Source organism: Scyliorhinus torazame, chromosome 15 (genome assembly GCF_047496885.1).
Source record: "Scyliorhinus torazame isolate Kashiwa2021f chromosome 15, sScyTor2.1, whole genome shotgun sequence".
Lineage (NCBI taxonomy): Eukaryota > Metazoa > Chordata > Chondrichthyes > Carcharhiniformes > Scyliorhinidae > Scyliorhinus > Scyliorhinus torazame.
The window spans coordinates 202,534,235-202,561,883 of record NC_092721.1 but is presented as its reverse complement, the minus strand read 5'-3'; the positions used below and the strand labels follow the sequence as shown (position 1 = coordinate 202,561,883).

Genomic DNA, 27,649 nt, shown 5'->3' with positions numbered 1-27,649 from the left:
TCTTCACCAGCCCCTTGGGAACAGCACCCTACCCAAGCCCACACCTCCACCCTATTCCTACACCTCCACCCTCATCCCCGTAACCCCACCTAATCCAATCTTTTTGGACACTTGAGGGCAATTTATCATGGCCAATCCACCTAACCTGCACATCTTTGGACTGTGGGAGGAAACCGGAGCACCCGGAGGAAACCCACGCAGACACGGGCAGAACGTGCAGACTCCGCACAGACAGAGATCCAAGCCGGGAATCAAACCCGGGACCCTGGCGCTGTGAAGCAAATGTGCTAACCACTATGCTACCGTGCTGCCCTTAGGAATTACACATCTAAGGATGGCTATGAAACCATTGTCGATTGTCGTAAAAACCCATCTGGTTCACTAATGTCCTTCAGGGAAGGAAATCTGCCGTCCTTACCCGGTCTGGCCTACATGTGACTCCAGACCCACAGCAATGTGGTTGACTCTTAAATGGTTCCTCAAGGCCAATTGGGGTTCATAGAATTTACAGAATTTACAGTGCTGAAGGAGGCCATTCGGCCCATCGAGTCTGCACTGGCTCTTGGAAAGAGCACCCCACCCAAGTTCAACACCTCCACCCTATCCCCACAACCCAATAACCCCACCCAACACTAAGAGCAATTTTGGACACTAAGGGCAATTTATCATGACCAATCCAACTAACCTGCACATCTTTGGACTGTGGGAGGAAACCGGAGCACCCGGAGGAAACCCACGCACACACGGGGAGGATGTGCAGACTCCGCACAGACGGTGACCCAAGCCGGAATCGAACCTGGGACCCTGGAGCTGTGAAGCAATTGTGCTATCCACAAGGCTACCGTGCTCCCCAAATTGCATTCCACATTGCCCATTATGTTGGGCAAATAAATGCGGGCCCAGCCGGCGACCCACACATCCCATGAAAGAAGATAATCTGTTTAGGTTGCCTAAGAGATATAAATTGGCCCCGGGCTATGGGCAAAGTCACCTGCTCTCCTTCGGAGCTATTTTACCTCCGAAGGCATGAGTCACGTTCCCGGAATGTGTGCTGGGAATGTCGACTTTGGAGCGTGCCCTGATCTGCCAGCACATTCTCGGTTTGGGTCTTAGTCCTTAGAAAGGCAGTCGACATACTCTGGTATCTGCTGAAAACTGTTTCATTGGCATCATTTCTAAACAGCTTACACAGTTGACATTTAATTCCTTGGCATGATTCCGACCCCCCTCTCTATCTCTCTCTCTCTCACTCTCGACCGCCTAGCATCTACTGTGCATCATCATCTATGTCCTGCATTCACATGTTCCATCATTAACTTCTTACACTATACCTGCTCCCAAGCTTCCTATCCAACTTTTTAACATGAAACAGTTTCTTTCGCTATTTATATTCGGGGGGCGATTCTCCGATATGGAGGCCAAGTGTTTGCGCCATCGTGTTACACAGCGGCGCGAACAAGGCCCGGCACGACCTATTCTGGCCCCCCCGGTGAAGGTGCCCCTCCCCCCCCCCCCCCCACAGGCCGCCCCCCGAGCGATGCCGCAGAGTTCCCGCCGGCAGTGACCAGGGGTGAACAGCGCCGGCGGAACTCTGTCGTGTTGGAGCAGCCCATCCGGGCCGGAGAATCGGCGGCACGGCCGATTCCAGCGGCCCGCGGCCGGCGCTGCGGCAAACGCGCCGGCGCAAATGGCGGCGATTCTCCGCACCTCGGAGAATCGCGCGTCGGGGCATCGTGGCGTAGTTGCTCCGATTCTCCGGCGCGGGGCTCGGAGATTTTGCCCCCTACATTTCTCCAACTCTCTTTTGACAACTACTGATTCCACTCAACTGGATCTCCTATTCTTCCGCTCCTCGAGTCAGAGTGTTGGGGGATTCAATCACCCACAGCATTCTTAGCCACAAGGTACAATGGCGTGGAAATGTATCATCATCTGCACAATGAGACTGAACTGTAACAGTTTTGCTGTTAGCAGAGCTGGGAAGCTGAGTGTGGTTTTCAGGATGATTGAATTGCAAGGACGACAAAGACATTTCAATGAGAGACTGAAGCCGTCAGGAATTGGAGAGAAGAAGCCGGGATACTCTGAGGAATTCAGGAACACTCTGAAGAGCCCGGGACCCTCTGAGGAACCCGCGACACTGTGAAGAATGCAGGATCACTCTGAGGAATTTGGGAAAACTCTGGGGAGCCCGGAACACTCTGAGGAACCTGGGATATTCTGAGGAACCTGCGACACTCTGAGGAATTCAGGGACACTCTGAGGAATTCAGGGACACTCTGAGGAACCTGGGACACTCTGGGGAATTCTCTGCAAGAACTAGCGAGGCGATATAGGTCAGTTAGGAATGATTCAACTGTAAGCTTGAGGAAGCAAGGATCTGGCATGGCTCTAGACGGTTACAAGGTAGCCAGGAAAGAACTCAAAAATGGACTGAGGAGAGCTAGAATGGGGCATGAAAAAGCCCTGGCAGGAAGGATTAGGGAAAACCCCAAAGCGTTCTAAACTTACGTGAGAAATAAGAGGATCTTTCCATCCTCGCTCTCCACTGGAGTAGTACCGGATGATTGGAGGGAGGCGAATGTTGTTCCCCTGTTCAAGAAAGGGAATAGGGAAATCCCTGGGAATTACAGACCAGTCAGTCTTATGTCTGGGTGAGCAAAATACTTGAAAGGATTCTGAGAGATAGGGGGCGCGATTCTCCACTCCCACGCCGGTTGGGAGAATCGCCTGGGCCGGCAAAATTTCCGGGGACGCGGTCCGACGCCCTCCCGCGATTCTCCCAAGCGGCGTGAACGGCCCGGTCGGGTTTCGCGGGCCGCAGGCCGGAGAATCGCCAGAGACACCCAAAATGGCGATTCTCCGGCACCCCCGCTATTCTGAGGCCCGGATGGGCCGAGCGGCCAGGCCAAAATGGCGGGTTCCCCCCGGCGCCGTCTACACCTGGTCGCTGCAGTCGTGGGCGGTGCGTGAACGCTGGGGGGGGCGGCCTGTGGGGGGGCGAGGGGGGATCCTGCACCGGGCTTTACCTGGAAGCCATCCTTCCGCGGCCCCGCAAGATCCGTCCCCCATCTTCTTGCGGGGCGGACTTAGAGAGGACGGCAACCACGCATGCGCGGGTGATGCTCGTTATGCGGCACCGGCCGCTTCATCTATGTGGCACCGCTTTTACGCGGGCGACAAGGCCTGGCGCGTGCAGATGACGCGGCCCCGATCCTGGCCCATTGTCAGGGCCTGAATCGGTCGGGACTGGGGCCGTTCCGCGCCGTCGTGAACCTCGACGGCGTTCACAACTGCGCGGCCACTTCGGCGTGGGAGTGGAGAATCCCGCCCAGGATTTATGATTATTTAGAAAAACATAGTTTGATTAAAGGTAGTCAGCATGGCTTTGTGAGAGGCAGGTCATGCCTCACAAGCCTCATTGAATTCTTTGAGGATGTGACGAGACACACTGATGAAGGTCGGGCAGTGGATGTGGTGTATATGGATTTCAGTAAGGCATTTGATAAGGTTCCCCATGGTAGGCTCATTCAGAAAGATAGGGGGCATGGGATACAGGGAAATTTGGCTGTCTGGATATAGAGTTGGCTGGCCGAAAGAAGACAGCAAGTGGTAGTGGATGGAAAGTATACCGCCTGGAGGTCGGTGACCAGTGGTGTCCCGCAGGGATCTGTTCTGGGACCTCTGCTCTTTGTGGTTTTTATAAATGACTTGGATGAGGAAGAGGAAGGGTGGGTTAGTAAGTTTGCCGATGACACAAAGGGTGGTGGAGTTGTAGATAGTGTTGAGGGCTGTTGCAGGTTACAACAGGACATTGACAGGAGGCAGAGCTGGGCTGAGAAGTGGCAGATGGAGTTCAACCTAGATAAATGTGAAGTGATTAGTTTTGGAAGGTCGAATTTGAATGCTGAATACAGGGTTAAAGGCAGGATTCTTGGAAGTGTGGAGGAACAGAGGGATCTTGGGGTCCACGTACATAGATCCCTCAAAGTTGCCACCCAGGTTGATAGGGTTGTTAAGAAGGCGTTTGGTATGTTGACTTTCATTAACAGGGGGATTGAGTTTAAGAGCCGCGAGGTTTTTCCGCAGCTTTCTAAAACCTTGGTTAGACCACACTTGGAATATTGTGTCCAGTTCTGGTCGCCTCATTATGGGAAGGATGTGGATGCTTTGGAGAGGGTGCAGAGGAGATTTACCAGGATGCAGACTGGACTGGGGGGCATGTCTTATGAAGAAAGGTTGAGGGAGCTAGGGCTTTTCTCACTGGAGCGAAGTAGAAAGAGAGGTGACTTAATAGAGGTGTACAAGGTGATGAGGGGCATGGATAGAGTGGATAGCCAGAGACTTTTGCCCATCATTTTAAGGTGATTGGAGGAAGGTATAGGGGAGATGTCAGAGGTCGGTTCTTTACACAGAGAGTGGTGGGTGTGTGGAATGCACTGCCAGCAGAGGTGGTGGAGTCAGAGTTATTAGGGACATTTAAGCGACTCTTGGACAGGTACATGGACAGCAGTAAATTGAAGGGGTGTAGGTTAGGTTGATGTTAGTTTAGGATAAGTGGTCGGCACAACATTGTGGGCCGAAGGGCCTGTACTGTGCTGTACTGTTATATGTCTATGATTCCCCAGTGTGACAAATGTGCAGTATGTAAAGAGTTAATGTTATGTTAAGCCTAGCCATAAGAGGGAGATAATAATAATAATTGCTTCTTGTCACAAGTAGGCTTCAATGAAGTTACTGTTAAAATCCCCTAGTCGCCACATTCCGGCTCCTGTTCGGGGAGGCCGGTACGGGATTTGAACCTGCGCTGCTGGCCTTGTTCTGTTTAGCCCACTGTGCTAAACCAAAGGGACAGTGCTATATATTGCACAGGCTCTTGGACTTCTGGGGCAGATTATTTTTGGTCTGTGGACCAGAATTGGAATCTGCCTTTAAGCTGGGGCAGCCTGTGGTCAGGACAGTGTGTCCCAGGATTTGTTTTTTTGGAGAGGAGAAAACAGACCCGTTGGTGCTGCGTGAATCTGAAGAAGCAGCTTTGGAGAAAGCTGGTTGGATTGGCTGGCTGCGAGTTGGCCAGAGTTGGCCAGAGACAGTGGGCTGGGATTCTCCGATTTGGAGACTATGTCCCCCACGGCGGCGTGGGAGCGGTGGGAAAACTGGCGCAAGACGGCCACCGATTTCCCGCTTTGCTGCGGGCCAGCTGGAAGGCAGTGTAGAGCACCCCGCTCAAGCTGCCGCTGTGCGCATGCGCGGCCACAGTCCCGGCAACTCTCCGGGCCGCATCGGCAGCTTGAGCCGGCATTGCCAAAGTTCCCAGATGGCACTGTCAAGCTGACATTTCTTGCATGCGCGCAATTGCCCCGTGTGGGTGTTGGGAGAGGTGGGGGTGCCGAGGGTCTCTCCCACGTTGCATTCAAGCTGGGGGGAGCTGGGGGGAATTTGTTTGCGGGCCTCAAGAGATCGGGAGGTCGTTTAAAAATGGCGTCTCAATCTCTCGCTGCAACGGGGAGTTCCGGCGAGCGGAGCTCCGCATGGTACAAAATGGGGCTGTGTGCGGCCTTGACTGAGCTTTCTCCATTTAGGCCCCTTATTCAAAGCGAGTCGCGTTGAACAGCCGCGTGTTTCCCGGCACTCGCACTGTTCTCGATCTTCCCAACCTCCAGAACCTGGGAAGATCTCGCCCTAAGTGTTGACCCCGAGTCAGGATTCATGGGCTTTCACGACAGCAAAACAGGCGGCGAACCTGGATCGACTCAGCGACTGTGGAGGGGCTAGCACCGGGACCGCGTGGAACACAATCGATTCCAATGAGAAACGGTGCTGGATTCGCCGGGCCCTGGATTGACACTCGGGAGGCTGACAAGCTGCAGCCGCACAGACACATCACACTCCCCCCACACACTCATCCCAGCCGCACACACACATTACACTCCCCACACACACTCATCCCAGCCGCACAGACACATTACACTCCCCACACACACTCATCCCAGCCGCACACACACATTACACTCCCCACACACACTCATCCCAGCCGCACACACACATTACACTCCCCCCACACGCACTCATCCCAGCCGCACACACACATTACACGCCCCACACACACTCATCCCAGCCGCACACACACATTACACTCCCCACACAAACTCATCCCAGCCGCACACACACATTACACTCCCCACACACACTCATCCCAGCCGCACAGACACATTACACTCCCCACACACACTCATCCCAGCCGCACACACACATTACACTCCCCACACACACTCATCCCAGCCGCACACACACATTACACTCCCCCCACACGCACTCATCCCAGCCGCACACACACATTACACGCCCCACACACACTCATCCCAGCCGCACACACACATTACACTCCCCACACAAACTCATCCCAGCCGCACACACACATTACACTCCCCACACACACTCATCCCAGCCGCACAGACACATTACACTCCCCACACACACTCATCCCAGCCGCACACACACATTACACTCCCCACACACACTCATCCCAGCCGCACACACACATTACACTCCCCACCCACACTCATCCCAGCCCCACAGACACATTACACTCCCCACACACACTCATCCCAGCCGCACACACACATTACACTCCCCACACACACTCATCCCAGCCGCACACACACATTACACTCCCCACACACACTCATCCCAGCCGCACACACACATTATACTCCCCGCGCACACTCATCCCAGCCGCAAACACACATTACACTCCCCACACACACTCATCCCAGCCGCACAGACACATTACACTCCCCACACACACTCATCCCAGCCGCACACACGCATTACACTCACCACACACACTCATCCCAGCCGCACAGGCACATTACACTCCCCACACACACTCATCCCAGCCGCACATACGCATTACACTTCCCGCACACACTCATCCCAGCCGGACACACACATTACACTCCCCACACACACTCATCCCAGCCGCACAGACACATTACACTCCCCGCTCACACTCATCCCAGCCGCACACACACATTACACTCCCCGCTCACACTCATTCCAGCCGCACACACACATTACACTCCCCACCCACACTCATCCCAGCCGCACACACACATTACACTCCCCACACACACTCATCCCAGCCGCACACACACATTACACTCCCCACACACACTCATCCCAGCCGCACAGACACATTACACTCCCCGCTCACACTCATCCCAGCCGCACAGACACATTACACTCCCCACCCACACTCATCCCAGCCGCACACACACATTACACTCCCCACACACACTCATCCCAGCCGCAGACACACATTACACTCCCCGCACACACACTCATCCCAGCCGCACAGACACATCACACTCCCCACACACACTCATCCCAGCCGCACAGACACATCACACTCCCGACACACACTCATCCCAGCCGCACACACACATTGCACTCCCCACTCGCACTCATCCCAGCCGCACAGACACATTACACTCCCCGCTCACACTCATCCCAGCCGCACACAGACATTACACTCCCCACACACACTCATCCCAGCCGCACACACACATTACACTCCCCACACAAACTCATCCCAGCCGCACAGACACATTACACTCCCCACACACACTCATCCCAGCCGCACAGACACATTACACTCCCCACCCACACTCATCCCAGCCGCACACACACATTACACTCCCCACACACACTCATCCCAGCCGCAGACACACATTACACTCCCCGCACACACACTCATCCCAGCCGCACAGACACATCACACTCCCCACACACACTCATCCCAGCCGCACAGACACATCACACTCCCGACACACACTCATCCCAGCCGCACACACACATTGCACTCCCCACTCGCACTCATCCCAGCCGCACAGACACATTACACTCCCCGCTCACACTCATCCCAGCCGCACACAGACATTACACTACACTACCAAAACACACTCATCCCAGCCGCACACACACATTACACTCCCCGCACACACTCATCCCAGCCGCACAGACACATTACACTCCCCACACACACTCATCCCAGCCGCAGACACACATTACACTCCCCACACACTCTCATCCCAGCCGCACACACACATTACACTCCCCACACACACTCATCCCAGCCCCACAGACACATTACACTCCCCACACACACTCATCCCAGCCGCACACACACATTACACTCCCCACACACACTCATCCCAGCCGCACACACACATTACACTCCCCACACACACTCATCCCAGCCGCACACACACATTACACTCCCCACACGCACTCATCCCAGCCGCACACACGCATTACACTCCCCACACACACTCATCCCAGCCGCACAGACACATTACACTCCCCACACACACTCATCCCAGCCGCACACACACATTACACTCCCCACACACACTCATCCCAGCCGGACAGACACATTACACTCCCCACACACACTCATCCCAGCCGCCCACACACATTGCACTCCCCACACACACTCATCCCAGCCACACACACGCATTACACTCCCCACACACACTCATCCCAGCCGCACACGCACATTACACTCCCCACACACACTCATCCCAGCCGCACACGCACATTACACTCCCCACACACACTCATCCCAGCCGCACACACACATTACACACCCCACACACACTCATCCCAGCCGCACACGCACATTACACTCCCCACACACACTCATCCCAGCCGCACACACACTTTACACTCCCCACACACACTCATCCCAGCCGCACACACACATTACACTCCCCACACACACTCATCCCAGCCGCACACACACATTACACTCCCCACACACACTCATCCCAGCCGCACAGACACATTACATTCCCCACACACACACTCATCCCAGCCGCACAGACTCATTACACTCCCCACACACTCATCCCAGCCGCACACACACATTACACTCACCACACACACTCATCCCAGCCGCACACACACATTACACTCCCCACACGCACTCATCCCAGCCGCGCACACACATTACACTCCCCACACACACTCATCCCAGCCGCACACACACATTACACTCCCCACACACACTCATCCCAGCCGCACACACACATTACACTCCCCACACACACTCATCCCAGCCGCGCACACACATTACACTCCCCACACACACTCATCCCAGCCGCACACACACATTACACTCCCCACACACACTCATCCCAGCTGCACACACACATTACACTCCCCACACACACTCATCCCAGCCGCACAGACACATTACACTCCCCACACACACTCATCCCAGCCGCGCACACACATTACACTCCCCACACACACTCATCCCAGCCGCACACACACATTACACTCCCCACACACACTCATCCCAGCCGCACACACATTACACTCCCCACACACACTCATCCCAGCCGCACACACAGATTACACTCCCCACACACACTCATCCCAGCCGCACAGACACATTACATTCCCCACACACACACTCATCCCAGCCGCACAGACTCATTACACTCCCCACACACTCATCCCAGCCGCACACACACATTACACTCACCACACACACTCATCCCAGCCGCACACACACATTACACTCCCCACACGCACTCATCCCAGCCGCGCACACACATTACACTCCCCACACACACTCATCCCAGCCGCGCACACACATTACACTCCCCACACACACTCATCCCAGCCGCGCACACACATTACACTCCCCACACACACTCATCCCAGCCGCACACACACATTACACTCCCCACACACACTCATCCCAGCCGCACAGACACATTACACTCCCCACACACACTCATCCCAGCCGCGCACACGCATTACACTCCCCACACACACTCATCCCAGCCGCACACACACATTACACTCCCCACACACACTCATCCCAGCCGCACACACACATTACACTCCCCACACACACTCATCCCAGCCACACACACACATTACACTCCCCACACACACTCATCCCAGCCGTACACGCACATTACACTCCCCACACACACTCATCCCAGCCGCACATACACATTACACTTCCCACACACACTCATCCCAGCCGGACACACACATTACACTCCCCACACACACTCATCCCAGCCGCACACACACATTACACTCCCCACACACACTCATCCCAGCCGCACACACACATTACAATCCCCACACACACTCATCCCAGCCGCGCGCACACATTACAATCCCCACACACACTCATCCCAGCCGCACAGACACATTACACTCCCCACACACACACTCATCCCAGCCGCACAGACACATTACACTCCCCACACACACTCATCCCAGTCGCACACACACATTACACTCCCCACACACACTCATCCCAGCCGCACACACACATTACACTCCCCACACACGCACTCATCCCAGCCGCACACACACATTACACTCCCCACACACACTCATCCCAGCTGCACACACACATTACACTCCCCACACACACTCATCCCAGCCGCACACACACATTACACTCCCCACACACACTCATCCCAGCCGCACAGACTCATTACACTCCCCACACACTCATCCCAGCCGCACACACACATTACACTCACCACACACACTCATCCCAGCCGCACACACACATTAAACTCCCCACACGCACTCATCCCAGCCGCGCACACACATTACACTCCCCACACACACTCATCCCAGCCGCACACACACATTACACTCCCCACACACACTCATCCCAGCCGCACACACACATTACACTCCCCACACACACTCATCCCAGCCGCGCACACACATTACACTCCCCACACACACTCATCCCAGCCGCACACACACATTACACTCCCCACACACACTCATCCCAGCTGCACACACACATTACACTCCCCACACACACTCATCCCAGCCGCGCACGCACATTACACTCCCCACACACACTCATCCCAGCCGCACATACACATTACACTTCCCACACACACTCATCCCAGCCGGACACACACATTACACTCCCCACACACACTCATCCCAGCCGCGCACACACATTACACTCCCCACACACACTCATCCCAGCCGCACACACACATTACAATCCCCACACACACTCATCCCAGCCGCGCACACACATTACAATCCCCACACACACTCATCCCAGCCGCACAGACACATTACACTCCCCACACACACTCATCCCAGCCGCACACACACATTACACTCCCCACACACGCACTCATCCCAGCCGCACACACACATCACACTCCCCACACACACTCATCCCAGCCGCACACACACATTACACTCCCCACACACGCACTAATCCCAGCCGCACACACACATTACACTCCCCACACACACTCATCCCAGCCGCACACACACATTACACTCCCCACACACACTCATCCCAGCCGCACACACACATTGCACTCCCCACACACACTCATCCCAGCCGCACAGACACATTACATTCCCCACACACACACTCATCCCAGCCGCACAGACACATTACACTCCCCACACACACTCATCCCAGCCGCACACACACATTACACTCCCCACACACACTCATCCCAGCCGCACACACACATTACACTCCCCACACGCACTCATCCCAGCCCAGCCACACACATTACACTTCCCACACACACTCATCCCCGCCGCACATACGCATTACACTTCCCACACACACTCATCCCAGCCGGACACACACAGTACACTCCCCACACACACTCATCCCAGCCGCACACACACATTACACTCCCCACACACACTCATCCCAGCCGCACACACACATTACACTCCCCACACACACTCATCCCAGCTGCACACACACATTACACTCCCCACACACACTCATCCCAGCCGCACAGACACATTACACTCCCCACACACACTCATCCCAGCCGCGCACACGCATTACACTCCCCACACACACTCATCCCAGCCGCACACACACATTACACTCCCCACACACACTCATCCCAGCCGCACACACACATTACACTCCCCACACACACTCATCCCAGCCGCACACACACATTACACTCCCCACACACACTCATCCCAGCCGCACAGACACATTACATTCCCCACACACACACTCATCCCAGCCGCACAGACTCATTACACTCCCCACACACTCATCCCAGCCACACACACACATTACACTCACCACACACACTCATCCCAGCCGCACACACACATTACACTCCCCACACGCACTCATCCCAGCCGCGCACATACATTACACTCCCCACACACACTCATCCCAGCCGCGCACACACATTACACTCCCCACACACACTCATCCCAGCCGCGCACACACATTACACTCCCCACACACACTCATCCCAGCCGCACACACACATTACACTCCCCACACACACTCATCCCAGCTGCACACACACATTACACTCCCCACACACACTCATCCCAGCCGCGCAGACACATTACACTCCCCACACACACTCATCCCAGCCGCGCACACACATTACACTCCCCACACACACTCATCCCAGCCGCACACACACATTACACTCCCCACACACACTCATCCCAGCCACACACACACATTACACTCCCCACACACACTCATCCCAGCCGTACACGCACATTACACTCCCCACACACACTCATCCCAGCCGCACATACACATTACACTTCCCACACACACTCATCCCAGCCGGACACACACATTACACTCCCCACACACACTCATCCCAGCCGCACACACACATTACACTCCCCACACACACTCATCCCAGCCGCACACACACATTACAATCCCCACACACACTCATCCCAGCCGCGCACACACATTACAATCCCCACACACACTCATCCCAGCCGCACAGACACATTACACTCCCCACACACACACTCATCCCAGCCGCACAGACACATTACACTCCCCACACACACTCATCCCAGTCGCACACACACATTACACTCCCCACACACACTCATCCCAGCCGCACACACACATTACACTCCCCACACACGCTCTCATCCCAGCCGCACACACACATTACACTCCCCACACACACTCATCCCAGCCGCACACACACATTACACTCCCCACACACACTCATCCCAGCCGCACACACACATTACACTCCCCATACACACTCATCCCAGCCGCACAGACTCATTACACTCCCCACACACTCATCCCAGCCGCACACACACATTACACTCACCACACACACTCATCCCAGCCGCACACACACATTAAACTCCCCACACGCACTCATCCCAGCCGCGCACACACATTACACTCCCCACACACACTCATCCCAGCCGCACACACACATTACACTCCCCACACACACTCATCCGAGCCGCACACACACATTACACTCCCCACACACACTCATCCCAGCCGCGCACACACATTACACTCCCCTCACACACTCATCCCAGCCGCACACACACATTACACTCCCCACACACACTCATCCCAGCTGCACACACACATTACACTCCCCACACACACTCATCCCAGCTGCACACGCACATTACACTCCCCACACACACTCATCCCAGCCGCACATACACATTACACTTCCCACACACACTCATCCCAGCCGGACACACACATTACACTCCCCACACACACTCATCCCAGCCGCACACACACATTACACTCCCCACACACACTCATCCCAGCCGCACACACACATTACAATCCCCACACACACTCATCCCAGCCGCGCACACACATTACAATCCCCACACACACTCATCCCAGCCGCACAGACACATTACACTCCCCACACACACTCATCCCAGTCGCACACACACATTACACTCCCCACACACACTCATCCCAGCCGCACACACACATTACACTCCCCACACACGCACTCATCCCAGCCGCACACACACATCACACTCCCCACACACACTCATCCCAGCCGCACACACACATTACACTCCCCACACACGCACTCATCCCAGCCGCACACACACATTACACTCCCCACACACACTCATCCCAGCCGCACACACACATTACACTCCCCACACACACTCATCCCAGCCGCACACACACATTGCACTCCCCACACACACTCATCCCAGCCGCACAGACACATTACATTCCCCACACACACACTCATCCCAGCCGCACAGACACATTACACTCCCCACACACACTCATCCCAGCCGCACACACACATTACACTCCCCACACACACTCATCCCAGCCGCACACACACATTACACTCCCCACACGCACTCATCCCAGCCCAGCCACACACATTACACTCCCCACACACACTCATCCCCGCCGCACATACGCATTACACTTCCCACACACACTCATCCCAGCCGGACACACACAGTACACTCCCCACACACACTCATCCCAGCCGCACACACACATTACACTCCCCACACACACTCATCCCAGCCCCACACACATTACACTCCCCACACACACTCATCCCAGCCGCACACACACATTACACTCCCCACACACACTCATCCCAGCCGCACAGACACATTACACTCCCCGCACACGCACTCATCCCAGCCGCACACACACATTACACACCCCACACACACTCATCCCAGCCGCACACACACATTACACTCCCCCCACACACTCATCCCAGCCGCACAGACACATTTCACTCCCCACACACACTCATCCCAGCCGCACACACACATTACACTCCCCACACACACTCATCCCAGCCGCACAGACACATCACACTCCCCACACACACTCATCCCAGCCGCACAGACACATTGCACTCCCCACTCGCACTCATCCCAGCCGCACAGACACATTACACTCCCCGATCACACTCATCCCAGCCGCACACAGACATTACACTCCCCACACACACTCATCCCAGCCGCACACACACATTACACTCCCCACACACACTCATCCCAGCCGCACAGACACATTACACTCCCCACACACACTCATCCCAGCCGCACACACACATTACACTCCCCACACACACTCATCCCAGCCGCACACACACATTACACTCCCCACACACACTCACCCCAGCCGCACACACACATTACACTCCCCACACACACTCATCCCAGCCGCACAGACACATTACACTCCCCACACACACTCATCCCAGCCGCACACACACATTGCACTCCCCACACACACTCATCCCAGCCGCACACACACATTACACTCCCCACACACACTCATCCCAGCCGCACAGACTCATTACACTCCCCACACACTCATCCCAGCCGCACACACACATTACACTCACCACACACACTCATCCCAGCCGCGCACACACATTACACTCCCCACACGCACTCATCCCAGCCGCGCACACACATTACACTCCCCACACACACTCATCCCAGCCGCACACACACATTACACTCCCCACACACACTCATCCCAGCCGCACACACACATTACACTCCCCACACACACTCATCCCAGCCGCGCACACACATTACACTCCCCACACACACTCATCCCAGCCGCACACACACATTACACTCCCCACACACACTCATCCCAGCTGCACACACACATTACACTCCCCACACACACTCATCCCAGCCGCACAGACACATTACACTTCCCACACACACTCATCCCTGCCGGACACACACATTACACTCCCCACACACACTCATCCCAGCCGCACACACACATTACACTCCCCACACACACTCATCCCAGCCGCACACACACATTACAATCCCCACACACACTCATCCCAGCCGCGCACACACATTACAATCCCCACACACACTCATCCCAGCCGCACAGACACATTACACTCCACACACACACACTCATCCCAGCCGCACAGACACATTACACTCCCCACACACACTCATCCCAGTCGCACACACACATTACACTCTCCACACACACTCATCCCAGCCGCACACACACATTACACTCCCCACACACGCACTCATCCCAGCCGCACACACACATTACACTCCCCACACACACTCATCCCAGCCGCACACACACATTACACTCCCCACACACACTCATCCCAGCCGCACACACACATTACACTCCCCACACACACTCATCCCAGCCGCACAGACACATTACATTCCCCACACACACACTCATCCCAGCCGCACAGACTCATTACACTCCCCACACACTCATCCCAGCCGCACACACACATTACACTCACCACACACACTCATCCCAGCCGCACACACACATTACACTCCCCACACGCACTCATCCCAGCCGCGCACACACATTACACTCCCCACACACACTCATCCCAGCCGCGCACACACATTACACTCCCCACACACACTCATCCCAGCCGCACACACACATTACACTCCCCACACACACTCATCCCAGCCGCGCACACACATTACACTCCCCACACACACTCATCCCAGCCGCACACACACATTACACTCCCCACACACACTCATCCCAGCTGCACACACACATTACACTCCCCACACACACTCATCCCAGCCGCACAGACACATTACACTCCCCACACACACTCATCCCAGCCGCGCACACACATTACACTCCCCACACACACTCATCCCAGCCGCACACACACATTACACTCCCCACACACACTCATCCCAGCCACACACACACATTACACTCCCCACACACACTCATCCCAGCCGCACACGCACATTACACTCCCCACACACACTCATCCCAGCCGCACATACACATTACACTTCCCACACACACTCATCCCAGCCGGACACACACATTACACTCCCCACACACACTCATCCCAGCCGCACACACACATTACACTCCCCACACACACTCATCCCAGCCGCACACACACATTACACTCCCCACACACACTCATCCCAGCCGCGCACACACATTACACTCCCCACACACACTCATCCCAGCCGCACACACACATTACACTCCCCACACACACTCATCCCAGCCACACACACACATTACACTCCCCACACACACTCATCCCAGCCGTACACGCACATTACACTCCCCACACACACTCATCCCAGCCGCACATACACATTACACTTCCCACACACACTCATCCCAGCCGGACACACACATTACACTCCCCACACACACTCATCCCAGCCGAACACACACATTACACTCCCCACACACACTCATCCCAGCCGCACACACACATTACAATCCCCACACACACTCATCCCAGCCGCGCACACACATTACAATCCCCACACACACTCATCCCAGCCGCACAGACACATTACACTCCCCACACACACACTCATCCCAGCCGCACAGACACATTACACTCCCCACACACACTCATCCCAGTCGCACACACACATTACACTCCCCACACACACTCATCCCAGCCGCACACACACATTACACTCCCCACACACGCACTCATCCCAGCCGCACACACACATTACACTCCCCACACACACTCATCCCAGCCGCACACACACATTACACTCCCCACACACACTCATCCCAGCCGCACACACACATTACACTCCCCACACACACTCATCCCAGCCGCACAGACTCATTACACTCCCCACACACTCATCCCAGCCGCACACACACATTACACTCACCACACACACTCATCCCAGCCGCACACACACATTAAACTCCCCACACGCACTCATCCCAGCCGCGCACACACATTACACTCCCCACACACACTCATCCCAGCCGCACACACACATTACACTCCCCACACACACTCATCCCAGCCGCACACACACATTACACTCCCCACACACACTCATCCCAGCCGCGCACACACATTACACTCCCCACACACACTCATCCCAGCCGCACACACACATTACACTCCCCACACACACTCATCCCAGCTGCACACACACATTACACTCCCCACACACACTCATCCCAGCCGCACACGCACATTACACTCCCCACACACACTCATCCCAGCCGCACATACACATTACACTTCCCACACACACTCATCCCAGCCGGACACACACATTACACTCCCCACACACACTCATCCCATCCGCGCACACACATTACACTCCCCACACACACTCATCCCAGCCGCACACACACATTACAATCCCCACACACACTCATCCCAGCCGCGCACACACATTACAATCCCCACACACACTCATCCCAGCCGCACAGACACATTACACTCCCCACACACACTCATCCCAGCCGCACACACACATTACACTCCCCACACACGCACTCATCCCAGCCGCACACACACATCACACTCCCCACACACACTCATCCCAGCCGCACACACACATTACACTCCCCACACACGCACTAATCCCAGCCGCACACACACATTACACTCCCCACACACACTCATCCCAGCCGCACACACACATTACACTCCCCACACACACTCATCCCAGCCGCACACACACATTGCACTCCCCACACACACTCATCCCAGCCGCACAGACACATTACATTCCCCACACACACACTCATCCCAGCCGCACAGACACATTACACTCCCCACACACACTCATCCCAGCCGCACACACACATTACACTCCCCACACACACTCATCCCAGCCGCACACACACATTACACTCCCCACACGCACTCATCCCAGCCCAGCCACACACATTACACTCCCCACACACACTCATCCCCGCCGCACATACGCATTACACTTCCCACACACACTCATCCCAGCCGGACACACACAGTACACTCCCCACACACACTCATCCCAGCCGCACACACACATTACACTCCCCACACACACTCATCCCAGCCGCACACACACATTACACTCCCCACACACACTCATCCCAGCTGCACACACACATTACACTCCCCACACACACTCATCCCAGCCGCACAGACACATTACACTCCCCACACACACTCATCCCAGCCGCGCACACGCATTACACTCCCCACACACACTCATCCCAGCCGCACACACACATTACACTCCCCACACACACTCATCCCAGCCGCACACACACATTACACTCCCCACACACACTCATCCCAGCCGCACACACACATTACACTCCCCACACACACTCATCCCAGCCGCACAGACACATTACATTCCCCACACACACACTCATCCCAGCCGCACAGACTCATTACACTCCCCACACACTCATTCCAGCCACACACACACATTACACTCACCACACACACTCATCCCAGCCGCACACACACATTACACTCCCCACACGCACTCATCCCAGCCGCGCACATACATTACACTCCCCACACACATTCATCCCAGCCGCGCACACACATTACACTCCCCACACACACTCATCCCAGCCGCGCACACACATTACACTCCCCACACACACTCATCCCAGCCGCACACACACATTACACTCCCCACACACACTCATCCCAGCTGCACACACACATTACACTCCCCACACACACTCATCCCAGCCGCGCAGACACATTACACTCCCCACACACACTCATCCCAGCCGCGCACACACATTACACTCCCCACACACACTCATCCCAGCCGCACACACACATTACACTCCCCACACACACTCATCCCAGCCACACACACACATTACACTCCCCACACACACTCATCCCAGCCGTACACGCACATTACACTCCCCACACACACTCATCCCAGCCGCACATACACATTACACTTCCCACACACACTCATCCCAGCCGGACACACACATTACACTCCCCACACACACTCATCCCAGCCGCACACACACATTACACTCCCCACACACACTCATCCCAGCCGCACACACACATTACAATCCCCACACACACTCATCCCAGCCGCGCACACACATTACAATCCCCACACACACTCATCCCAGCCGCACAGACACATTACACTCCCCACACACACACTCATCCCAGCCGCACAGACACATTACACTCCCCACACACACTCATCCCAGTCGCACACACACATTACACTCCCCACACACACTCATCCCAGCCGCACACACACATTACACTCCCCACACACGCTCTCATCCCAGCCGCACACACACATTACACTCCCCACACACACTCATCCCAGCCGCACACACACATTACACTCCCCACACACACTCATCCCAGCCGCACACACACATTACACTCCCCATACACACTCATCCCAGCCGCACAGACTCATTACACTCCCCACACACTCATCCCAGCCGCACACACACATTACACTCACCACACACACTCATCCCAGCCGCACACACACATTAAACTCCCCACACGCACTCATCCCAGCCGCGCACACACATTACACTCCCCACACACACTCATCCCAGCCGCACACACACATTACACTCCCCACACACACTCATCCCAGCCGCACACACACATTACACTCCCCACACACACTCATCCCAGCCGCGCACACACATTACACTCCCCTCACACACTCATCCCAGCCGCACACACACATTACACTCCCCACACACACTCATCCCAGCTGCACACACACATTACACTCCCCACACACACTCATCCCAGCTGCACACGCACATTACACTCCCCACACACACTCATCCCAGCCGCACATACACATTACACTTCCCACACACACTCATCCCAGCCGGACACACACATTACACTCCCCACACACACTCATCCCAGCCGCACACACACATTACACTCCCCACACACACTCATCCCAGCCGCACACACACATTACAATCCCCACACACACTCATCCCAGCCGCGCACACACATTACAATCCCCACACACACTCATCCCAGCCGCACAGACACATTACACTCCCCACACACACTCATCCCAGTCGCACACACACATTACACTCCCCACACACACTCATCCCAGCCGCACACACACATTACACTCCCCACACACGCACTCATCCCAGCCGCACACACACATCACACTCCCCACACACACTCATCCCAGCCGCACACACACATTACACTCCCCACACACGCACTCATCCCAGCCGCACACACACATTACACTCCCCACACACACTCATCCCAGCCGCACACACACATTACACTCCCCACACACACTCATCCCAGCCGCACACACACATTGCACTCCCCACACACACTCATCCCAGCCGCACAGACACATTACATTCCCCACACACACACTCATCCCAGCCGCACAGACACATTACACTCCCCACACACACTCATCCCAGCCGCACACACACATTACACTCCCCACACACACTCATCCCAGCCGCACACACACATTACACTCCCCACACGCACTCATCCCAGCCCAGCCACACACATTACACTCCCCACACACACTCATCCCCGCCGCACATACGCATTACACTTCCCACACACACTCATCCCAGCCGCACAGACACATTACACTCCCCGCACACGCACTCATCCCAGCCGCACACACACATTACACTCCCCACACACACTCATCCCAGCCGCACAGACACATTACACTCCCCGCACACGCACTCATCCCAGCCGCACACACACATTACACACCCCACACACACTCATCCCAGCCGCACACACACATTACACTCCCCCCACACACTCATCCCAGCCGCACAGACACATTTCACTCCCCACACACACTCATCCCAGCCGCACACACACATTACACTCCCCACACACACTCATCCCAGCCGCACAGACACATCACACTCCCCACACACACTCATCCCAGCCGCACAGACACATTGCACTCCCCACTCGCACTCATCCCAGCCGCACAGACACATTACACTCCCCGATCACACTCATCCCAGCCGCACACAGACATTACACTCCCCACACACACTCATCCCAGCCGCACACACACATTACACTCCCCACACACACTCATCCCAGCCGCACAGACACATTACACTCCCCACACACACTCATCCCAGCCGCACACACACATTACACTCCCCACACACACTCATCCCAGCCGCACACACACATTACACTCCCCACACACACTCACCCCAGCCGCACACACACATTACACTCCCCACACACACTCATCCCAGCCGCACAGACACATTACACTCCCCACACACACTCATCCCAGCCGCACACACACATTGCACTCCCCACACACACTCATCCCAGCCGCACACACACATTACACTCCCCACACACACTCATCCCAGCCGCACAGACTCATTACACTCCCCACACACTCATCCCAGCCGCACACACACATTACACTCACCACACACACTCATCCCAGCCGCGCACACACATTACACTCCCCACACGCACTCATCCCAGCCGCGCACACACATTACACTCCCCACACACACTCATCCCAGCCGCACACACACATTACACTCCCCACACACACTCATCCCAGCCGCACACACACATTACACTCCCCACACACACTCATCCCAGCCGCGCACACACATTACACTCCCCACACACACTCATCCCAGCCGCACACACACATTACACTCCCCACACACACTCATCCCAGCTGCACACACACATTACACTCCCCACACACACTCATCCCAGCCGCACAGACACATTACACTCCCCACACACACTCATCCCAGCCGCGCACACACATTACACTCCCCACACACACTCATCCCAGCCGCACACACACATTACACTCCCCACACACACTCATCCCAGCCACACACACACATTACACTCCCCACACACACTCATCCCAGCCGCACACGCACATTACACTCCCCACACACACTCATCCCAGCCGCACATACACATTACACTTCCCACACACACTCATCCCTGCCGGACACACACATTACACTCCCCACACACACTCATCCCAGCCGCACACACACATTACACTCCCCACACACACTCATCCCAGCCGCACACACACATTACAATCCCCACACACACTCATCCCAGCCGCGCACACACATTACAATCCCCACACACACTCATCCCAGCCGCACAGACACATTACACTCCACACACACACACTCATCCCAGCCGCACAGACACATTACACTCCCCACACACACTCATCCCAGTCGCACACACACATTACACTCTCCACACACACTCATCCCAGCCGCACACACACATTACACTCCCCACACACGCACTCATCCCAGCCGCACACACACATTACACTCCCCACACACACTCATCCCAGCCGCACACACACATTACACTCCCCACACACACTCATCCCAGCCGCACACACACATTACACTCCCCACACACACTCATCCCAGCCGCACAGACACATTACATTCCCCACACACACACTCATCCCAGCCGCACAGACTCATTACACTCCCCACACACTCATCCCAGCCGCACACACACATTACACTCACCACACACACTCATCCCAGCCGCACACACACATTACACTCCCCACACGCACTCATCCCAGCCGCGCACACACATTACACTCCCCACACACACTCATCCCAGCCGCGCACACACATTACACTCCCCACACACACTCATCCCAGCCGCACACACACATTACACTCCCCACACACACTCATCCCAGCCGCGCACACACATTACACTCCCCACACACACTCATCCCAGCCGCACACACACATTACACTCCCCACACACACTCATCCCAGCTGCACACACACATTACACTCCGCACACACACTCATCCCAGCCGCACAGACACATTACACTCCCCACACACACTCATCCCAGCCGCGCACACACATTACACTCCCCACACACACTCATCCCAGCCGCACACACACATTACACTCCCCACACACACTCATCCCAGCCACACACACACATTACACTCCCCACACACACTCATCCCAGCCGCACACGCACATTACACTCCCCACACACACTCATCCCAGCCGCACATACACATTACACTTCCCACACACACTCATCCCAGCCGGACACACACATTACACTCCCCACACAGACTCATCCCAGCCGCACACACACATTACACTCCCCACACACACTCATCCCAGCCGCACACACACATTACAATCCCCACACACACTCATCCCAGCCGCGCACACACATTACAATCCCCACACACACTCATCCCAGCCGCACAGACACATTACACTCCCCACACACACACTCATCCCAGCCGCACAGACACATTACACTCCCCACACACACTCATCCCAGTCGCACACACACATTACACTCCCCACACACACTCATCCCAGCCGCACACACACATTACACTCCCCACACACGCACTCATCCCAGCCGCACACACACATCACACTCCCCACACACACTCATCCCAGCCGCACACACACATTACACTCCCCACACACGCACTCATCCCAGCCGCACACACACATTACACTCCCCACACACACTCATCCCAGCCGCACACACACATTACACTCCCCACACACACTCATCCCAGCCGCACACACACATTGCACTCCCCACACACACTCATCCCAGCCGCACAGACACATTACATTCCCCACACACACACTCATCCCAGCCGCACAGACACATTACACTCCCCACACACACTCATCCCAGCCGCACACACACAATACACTCCCCACACACACTCATCCCAGCCGCACACACACATTACACTCCCCACACGCACTCATCCCAGCCCAGCCACACACATTACACTCCCCACACACACTCATCCCCGCCGCACATACGCATTACACTTCCCACACACACTCATCCCAGCCGGACACACACAGTACACTCCCCACACACACTCATCCCAGCCGCACACACATTACACTCCCCACACACGCACTCATCCCAGCCGCACACACACATTACACTCCCCACACACACTCATCCCAGCCGCACACACACATTACACTCCCCACACACACTCATCCCAGCCGCACACACACATTACACTCCCCACACACACTCATCCCAGCCGCACAGACTCATTACACTCCCCACACACTCATCCCAGCCGCACACACACATTACACTCACCACACACACTCATCCCAGCCGCACACACACATTAAACTCCCCACACGCACTCATCCCAGCCGCGCACACACATTACACTCCCCACACACACTCATCCCAGCCGCACACACACATTACACTCCCCACACACACTCATCCCAGCCGCACACACATTACACTCCCCACACACACTCATCCCAGCCGCGCACACACATTACACTCCCCACACACACTCATCCCAGCCGCACACACACATTACACTCCCCACACACACTCATCCCAGCTGCACACACACATTACACTCCCCACACACACTCATCCCAGCCGCACACGCACATTACACTCCCCACACACACTCATCCCAGCCGCACATACACATTACACTTCCCACACACACTCATCCCAGCCGGACACACACATTACACTCCCCACACACACTCATCCCAGCCGCACACACACATTACACTCCCCACACACACTCATCCCAGCCGCACACACACATTACAATCCCCACACACACTCATCCCAGCCGCGCACACACATTACACTCCCCACACACACTCATCCCAGCCGCACACACACATTGCACTCCCCACACACACTCATCCCCGCCGCACAGACACATTACATTCCCCACACACACACTCATCCCAGCCGCACAGACACATTACACTCCCCACACACACTCATCCCAGCCGCACACGCACATTACACTCCCCACACACACTCATCCCAGCCGCACATACACATTTCACTTCCCACACACACTCATCCCTGCCGGACACACACATTACACTCCCCACACACACTCATCCCAGCCGCACACACACATTACACTCCCCACACACACTCATCCCAGCCGCGCACACACATTACAATCCCCACACACACTCATCCCAGCCGCGCACACACATTACAATCCCCACACACACTCATGCCAGCCGCACAGACACATTACACTCCACACACACACACTCATCCCAGCCGCACAGACACATTACACTCCCCACACACACTCATCCCAGTCGCACACACACATTACACTCTCCACACACACTCATCCCAGCCGCACACACACATTACACTCCCCACACACGCACTCATCCCAGCCGCACACACACATTACACTCCCCACACACACTCATCCCAGCCGCACACACACATTACACTCCCCACACACACTCATCCCAGCCGCACACACACATTACACTCCCCACACACACTCATCCCAGCCGCACAGACACATTACATTCCCCACACACATACTCATCCCAGCCGCACAGACTCATTACACTCCCCACACACTCATCCCAGCCGCACACACACATTACACTCACCACACGCACTCATCCCAGCCGCACACACACATTACACTCCCCACACGCACTCATCCCAGCCGCGCACACACATTACACTCCCCACACACACTCATCCCAGCCGCGCACACACATTACACTCCCCACACACACTCATCCCAGCCGCACACACACATTACACTCCCCACACACACTCATCCCAGCCGCGCACACACATTACACTCCCCACACACACTCATCCCAGCCGCACACACACATTACACTCCCCACACACACTCATCCCAGCTGCACACACACATTACACTCCCCACAAACACTCATCCCAGCCGCACAGACACATTACACTCCCCACACACACTCATCCCAGCCGCGCACACACATTACACTCCCCACACACACTCATCCCAGCCGCACACACACATTACACTCCCCACACACACTCATCCCAGCCACACACACACATTACACTCCCCACACACACTCATCCCAGCCGCACACGCACATTACACTCCCCACACACACTCATCCCAGCCGCACATACACATTACACTTCCCACACACACTCATCCCAGCCGGACACACACATTACACTCCCCACACACACTCATCCCAGCCGCACACACACATTACACTCCCCACACACACTCATCCCAGCCGCACACACACATTACAATCCCCACACACACTCATCCCAGCCGCGCACACACATTACAATCCCCACACACACTCATCCCAGCCGCACAGACACATTACACTCCCCACACACACACTCATCCCAGCCGCACAGACACATTACACTCCCCACACACACTCATCCCAGTCGCACACACACATTACAATCCCCACACAGACTCATCCCAGCCGCACACACACATTACACTCCCCACACACGCACTCATCCCAGCCGCACACACACATCACACTCCCCACACACACTCATCCCAGCCGCACACACACATTACACTCCCCACACACGCACTCATCCCAGCCGCACACACACATTACACTCCCCACACACACTCATCCCAGCCGCACACACACATTACACTCCCCACACACACTCATCCCAGCCGCACACACACATTGCACTCCCCACACACACTCATCCCAGCCGCACAGACACATTACATTCCCCACACACACACTCATCCCAGCCGCACAGACACATTACACTCCCCACACACACTCATCCCAGCCGCACACACACAATACACTCCCCACACACACTCATCCCAGCCGCACACACACATTACACTCCCCACACGCACTCATCCCAGCCCAGCCACACACATTACACTCCCCACACACACTCATCCCCGCCGCACATACGCATTACACTTCCCACACACACTCATCCCAGCCGGACACACACAGTACACTCCCCACACACACTCATCCCAGCCGCACACACATTACACTCCCCACACACGCACTCATCCCAGCCGCACACACACATTACACTCCCCACACACACTCATCCCAGCCGCACACACACATTACACTCCCCACACACACTCATCCCAGCCGCACACACACATT

General features: G+C 55.7%; 1 protein-coding gene across 3 annotated transcripts in view; it reads left to right on the top strand.

Annotated features, from left to right (window-relative positions):
• LOC140392130 (autophagy-related protein 16-like) overlaps positions 1-27,649 on the top strand; it is a 210,785-nt gene that overhangs the window by 149,165 nt on the left and 33,971 nt on the right. The gene's annotated exons all lie outside the window — the stretch shown is intronic.